The sequence below is a fragment of the Durio zibethinus genome, chromosome 11 (genome assembly GCF_047325235.1).
Source record: "Durio zibethinus cultivar Kanyao isolate XHJ-2024 chromosome 11, ASM4732523v1, whole genome shotgun sequence".
Taxonomy (NCBI): domain Eukaryota; kingdom Viridiplantae; phylum Streptophyta; class Magnoliopsida; order Malvales; family Malvaceae; genus Durio; species Durio zibethinus.
This window is the reverse complement of record NC_143172.1, coordinates 16,777,491-16,784,392: the sequence shown is the minus strand read 5'-3', so window position 1 is coordinate 16,784,392 and position 6,902 is coordinate 16,777,491. Positions and strand designations below refer to the sequence as shown.

The following is a 6,902-nucleotide window of genomic DNA, read 5'->3' as shown; positions in this document are numbered from 1 at the left end:
TTTAGGGTCAAATTAAAATTAGCTAAACTCCTAATCATCCCAATTTTTTTTTGTTAAAAATCTTTATTCTTTTCTCATATCCAACTAAATCCTCAAGGATAATATCCAAAGAAGCATTTGAATTTTATTAAATAAATCCCAGTTATATGTTGTATAAAATTAAAATTATGGAGAATATTTCATATTCTGTTGAAATCTTCTTGATTGGTTGAAGTGACATATAGAAAATGTTTGTCTAGTTTTATTTGGTTGAGCCTAACAATGACAAATACATAAGCTAATGTTATTCTATTAATTCTAGTGACTAGATTTTATTTATTCATTCTCAAATTTAATATCTATAATTATAATTTTTTAAAAATAATATTTATTGTAGATATCCAATTTTATTCAAGGTTTTTTTTATATTATTGGGTCTCAAATTGTATTTTGATATTGATTTTTAAAAGTCATTTTTAAACCCAAATTTAAAGGTTCAAAAGTGTTTTTTACTTATTCATTTTATTTTATTGTTTTTTATTTTAATTTTATTTGGCAAAAAGTCAAAATTCAAAAAAAATAAAAAATAAAAAATGTGAATTTTTTAAAATCAATTTTTCTTTAGATTGTACTTAGATTTAGAAATTGATTGGTGAATTTATTTTGGTAATATTTAAGAATCAAGTTTGTGAAAAAAAAAAGGGAAAAGATCTTAAAGGTGTTAAAAACTAAGTCTTGATAGATTCAGTTGACATTCAAAGTTTTTCAAATTAAATTAGAATTTAAGCCCTATATAAAAAAGCAATACAATTAGCAATCACAAAGTAATTGATATAGCAAATAGAGCAAATACAAAGTTTTGAATTTTGAAGGAGAAGTTCTCGAGTAAAGGGAAAAGAAAATTCAATAAGCAATGAGAGGAGGAGATCACAAGAACAATCGGTAATTTAGTAAGGCAACAAACAATTGAGCAATCAACAATATTAAGAAGAGTCACAAAGTAAAAAAAAAGAAAAAAAAAAGAGACATATGTGTAATATTAAAGCAAACAATGCAAAGCAAAATTTTTCTTGGTAGTAGGTTTTATTTTGAGTTGGTCTAAAAGCATTGGTTATGGACACATTCTTTTATTTTTATTTATTATAGTGTTATATTTATTTGTTGTCTAATATGATTTGAAGTAATATTTGTGATACTAATTCTTTTATAAAATTATTTTGTTTTGCTAGTTTTTTACTTATTCATTTATTTCTATATTTATTTATTCATTATTTGTTTGTTTTCGATTTTATTTTTACCTATTGATATATTGATTTAATTGATGAAAATAAAAATTGAATTGAATTGTTTTAGAAAAGTGTAAATATATTATTTTATGATTAAAAAGTTGTAAATATGATTGTATCATCTTTTGTAATTAATATTTGTAAACAAATAAAATGGTTGTGAATAAATTAGCTTCTTTGTCATAAGATATTTAATAAATCTGACGACGAAGCCTTTTCAAGTAAATAATGAGTTTATCTTGAATACTCTTGAAGTGAAAGAAATTTTCTTTTTGGTGAAAGCTTAAAAACTTTTTTCCAATAATTAAATATTGAAATTAACAAAATGTAAGAATTAAAACCATTTGAATTAAGGCTTAGACAAGATAATATAAGACTAATGTGGTATCAATTTTAGGTGTTATGAGGTGTTCAAACCTTCTCTATACATAACTGACTCCCAAACTTAGTTTTATTGATGTAAACTAAAACTTATTTTTTTTTACAGACCCTTAATTAAGTTTAGGACAACATTAAAAAAGATAGATTCACATAAGTGACTAATCACACCTAGATAAAAAAAATTGATGGCGACTTCATATTTTTATGTTTAATGGTCAGATTCTCAGACTTGAACATTATATCAGTTTGACAACTCTACTGGGGCCCCTTAGAGAGTTTAGCAAGTTATTAATCATAAATTATCTTAAGTCTTAATTTAATGGTTTTTATTTTGCTTATTTATTTCTATATTTTTTTCATTTTTTTCATATGTACTAATCTATTTGTTCGTTTTTTTGGCATATGATTTATTTGGGGTAGGATTTGGATTTGTGAAAAAATGTCAAAGGATTCCTTCACACACACTATACATGCACATTTACGCATAAGCTCTAGATTTAAGCTTTGTCTGTTCTTAGGAGGGAGCAAATACCTACACTCTTGTGAGGTGACAACCTTTGTGTATGTTAGTGAAAACTCCCACTTAAATTAAACCTTGATAGCACTTAATTATATAGTGATTTTACATGTTAAAATAGGTGCAAAGCTTTAAATTTTGGTCGATTTTTGGTGCCTAAATGATGTTTTCTTGATTATGTAGGGTTTAGGATCATGAAATACGATTTCCATACAAGCCATGCAAGTTAGATGTTTAATCGAACTCTACTTGCTTTGCAATTGCTTTATCCATATGGCTAAGTCAAATTCCAAGAAGATTGTATGCATATTTGAAGAGTTTCACTCCACAAATGATACTATTCCATTCAGCTAACCTAGTTTCAAAAGGAAATCAAGTTTACATGTAATAAATGAAAAGATTCAAGTAAGCATGGACTCTAAAGACATTTGACTAAAGGAGTTGTAATTCAAGAATGACTCTTCTATTTATTCATGTAAAAAGTTATGATTTAAAAGGACTTTTGTAAGCTACAACTTAAGAGATTGGATTGAACTCAACTACCTAATCTTGAAATCAATCTTTATCCAAATCTACTAAGAAGCATTAAGCATGATGGAAGCTACATTTGATCAAACAACCGTGGTGAAGTCCCTAAGGACCCCATTCAACCAAAACCATAAGGAACCCCATTTAGCTATGCCTTTCTCTAGATCAAGATAAGTTTAACTTTAAAGAGAATGGATAAAATTAAGACTTTGTGAACCCAATTCCCCTCTAACCGATCCGACACCTATAAATAAAAGGCTTTCTTGTACTTCAAGGCATCCCACTCTTCACTATTTCTTTCCATTTCTTTTCTTTAAGTTTTTTTTTTTTTTAATTTTTATTAGTTATTGGCTTAGGTGACAATAACAAAGTTGTCTTTTAAACTTTTTTTTAATAAAAGCATTCTTTATTCAAGTTCTTCTTTTCTTAAAGGCTTAATTTTTACTTTATTTTTTATGTTGCAACATTATTTTCTGGATTTAGTTTTTGATAAGCATTCGTTTGATTTACAAGCTATTTTAAGCATTCCTACTTTAAAGCTAAGTTTTGGCCATTACTACTACTTTCTTTCTAAATTTTGGTTCCTATACACTTAGTTACTTTATTCTTTTATGCTTTAAAAGTTTTGGCATTTACTACTTGTTCTTATTTCTCACGTGTTCAATGTTATTTCTTTTAACTATATTTGGCCACACCTCTTTTACTTACCAAAGTGATAGTTGGATAAGTAAAAATCTAGGCCTACATTGCTTTCAAACTCTTATTCTTTGTTTTTTATCTTTAATCATCCTAATTGTTCCTTTGTTTAGGTATAAAAGTTTAGTTTTTCACCATTGGTACTTGAGTGCACCTAACATTACATTCTATAATTCTTATGGGAGACAATATTTGAATACTTATCAGTTTATTATTTGATCGATCTGTGCATTTGTAGTTATTGCGAAAATAACCTATAAAGCTTTTGACGCTGTTGCTGGGGATTATAATAGTGTTCGGTTCAATATCAATAAGGATTCTTTACTTGTTTATAATCTAAACGTTTATTTTTTTATTTTAAGTCTTAATTGTTTTAATCTTTCCTTGTTTTTATGCGTAATTTAAAAAGTGTGAATTTAGCTTCAATTGATCAAGAGATTGAAAGGACTTTTAAATGTTGAAGGAAAAAGCAAGCAACACCATTTGTAACTATAATCATGGCAAATGCAAACAATGAAAATCAAAGGACGTTAAGGGATTATATAGTCCCTAATGCTGATGGTTTCCAACCATTCATTAAAAGGCTAGCCATTTAAGTAAATAATTTTGAGATGAAGCCTTCTATGATTCAGATGGTTCAAACTTCTATACAATTTGAAGGGCTACCAAGTGATAATCCTAACCTCAATCTATTTAATTTTTTAGAATTGTGTGACACTTTTAAAAACAATGATGTTTTAGATGATGCTATAAGACTAGGACTTTTTCCTTTTTTCTCATAGGGACAAGGTAAAAAGTTGGCTATTTTCACTCATATTTAGCTCTATTACAACTTGAGAGGATTTGGTACAAAAGTTTCTTGCAAAATTCTTTTTGTCAGCAAAGATTACCAAGTTAAGGAATGAGATTACCACATTTATACAAATGAAAGGTGAAAATTTTTCTAATGTTTAAGAGTGATTTAAAAAATTGTTAAGGAAGTACCTACACCATGGTTTGCCCTAATAGCTTCAAATAAAATCTTCTACAATGGTCACTCCATCTATGAGAACTATTTTAGATTTAGTTGCTGAAGGAGCCATCATGAGTAAAATTATTGAAGAGGCCTATGAGTTAATCAAGGAAATGGCTGCCACTAATTATCAATAAGGCATGAAGAGAAAGGTACATAAAAAGTTTATTGGTTTTTACAAGATAGATGCTATTTCATCCATTAACTTTCAGTTGGCAACCTTGACTAAGAATATAGAAGCCTTGGGATCTCCATCTCAACCTAAACCTATCCATGCAATTCAAAACACTTTCGTTTCATGTGATATTTGTGAAAGACCCCACTTAAGTGACAATATAGTAGAAATAGTTTAATATGCCTAATAGTCCAAACCTGCGTATAACCCTTATAGCAATATCTACAACCCAAGCTAACGAAACCACCTTAACTTTTTTTAAAATCAACCCAACCAGTAGTCCACTAACCAAAATAACAATTTTTGCTCTAATCCATAGCCATTTAACTCATCCCAAGAAAAGAAACCTAATTTTAAGGAAATGTTAACTCAGTTGATGCAAGCCAACAATGCCAACATTCAAGGTGAGGTTACATCAATAAAAAACCTTGAGAATTAAATTGGTAAACTAGCTCAAGTCATAGCCAATTGGCCTGTAAGAACTTTGCCCGATAATACTGAGTCAAACACTAAGAGACAAGGTAAGAAAGCATGTATTGCTAGATACTCTTTTGAAGAAAAAGGTATGGATAATGATGATGAAAATATTATAGATGAGCTCGTATTGGTAAACCTTTTCGGTTTTGTGAAATAACCTGAGGTGGATTTTATTATAAAAGATGATATAATGATTTCACATGTTAAAATAGATGCAAAATTTTAAATTTTGATTGATTTTTGGTTCCTTAATGATGTTTTCTTGATTATGTAGAGTTTAGGATCATGGAATACAATTTCCATGTAAGTCATGCATGCAAAGTTGATATCGGCTATGCAAGTTGAATGTTTGGTCAAACTCTAATTGTCTTGCAACTACTTTATCCATTTAGCTAAGTCAAAGTCTAAGAAGATTGTATGCACATTTAAAGAGTTTTTTTTTCCACTAAAGACACTATTTCATTCAGCTAACCTAATCTCATGAGGAAATCAAGTTTACATGTGATAGCGAGAATCAAGCAAGCATGGTCTCTAAAGATTTTTTGCTAAAAGAGTTGTAATTCAAGAATGACTTTTTTGTTTGTTCTTTCAAAGAGTTATGATTTAAGAAAACTTTCGCAAGCTACATCTTAAAAGACTGGATTGAATTCAACTACCTAATCTTGAAATCAGGCTTTATCCAAATCTACCAAGAAGCATGAAGCATGATGGAATATACATTTGATTAAACTACCACGATGAAGTCCTTAAGACCCCTATTCGGTCAAGACTCTAAGCATGAAGAGCCTTATTCAGCTATGTTTCTTTATAAAATAAGATAAGTTTAACTTTGAAGAGTTTGGATAAAATTAGGATATTGTGAAACTAATCCCTCTCTAGCCGATCCCATATCTGTAAATAGGAAGCCCTATTGTACTTCAAAACATTCCACTCTTCACCATTCTTTTCTCTTTCTCTTTCTTTAAGTTTTCTTTTTAGTTTTCTTAATTGTCGTCTTAGGAGATAAATTTGCCAATAACAAAGTTATCTTCTAAACTTTTTTTAAAAAAGGCATTATTCATTCAAGTTATTTTTTTCTTAAAAGCTTAATTTCTACTTTACTTTATGTTTCGCAACATTGTTTTCTTGATTTAATTTTTGACAAGCATTCTTTTAGTATATAAACTATTTCAAGCATTCCTACTTTGAAGCTAAGTTTCGACATTTCAACTACTTTTTCTTTAAATTTTGGTTCTCATGCATTTAGTTTCTTTGTTCTTTTATGCTTTACAAGTCTCAACATTTACTACTTGTTCGTATTTCTCATAGGTTCAATCTTATTTCTTTTAGCTATATTCGACCACTATAGGGGTTTTGGTTTTTAGTGACATTTTTTAACTTTTCGCGGTGTTTATAAATGCCACTAAAAGATTTACAATGTTTGCGAAAAATGCCAGTTAGAGTGTCAGCTATACACGTATCGTAAAAATAGTGATGTTTTCTATGAAATGCCGTTAATGTATCTAGAAAATGCTGCTATATGAGTTGTATTTGTACCTTTGACACATTGCTAATTTAGTGACATTTTTATCAGAAAAATGTCGTTACTTTGGTGGCATTTGTATCACAAAAATGCCGCTAATTTAGCTCATTTACTAGCAAAAGTGTTGCTACTTTTAGTGGTATTTTATGATACAAACGTCACTAAATTATTCATTTAACGATATTCTCGAACACAAACGTCGTGAAATTGAGAAATTTATTTTTTTAAATAAAAATTTTTTGTTAATATTTATTATTTTCATAAATGAGCTTAAATTCAGCTACTGAAATTAATATAAACTTAATTCACGTTCAAATATGCATCTAATT

The 6,902-nt window shown here is 28.4% G+C and overlaps 1 non-coding gene across 1 annotated transcript; it reads right to left on the bottom strand.

Annotated features, from left to right (window-relative positions):
• Positions 1-4,278: 4,278 nt before the first annotated feature.
• LOC149516156 (small nucleolar RNA R71) lies at positions 4,279-4,385 on the bottom strand. Its single transcript, XR_016346765.1, has one exon. It is a non-coding gene; the product is annotated as a small nucleolar RNA R71 (small nucleolar RNA).
• Positions 4,386-6,902: the final 2,517 nt, after the last annotated feature.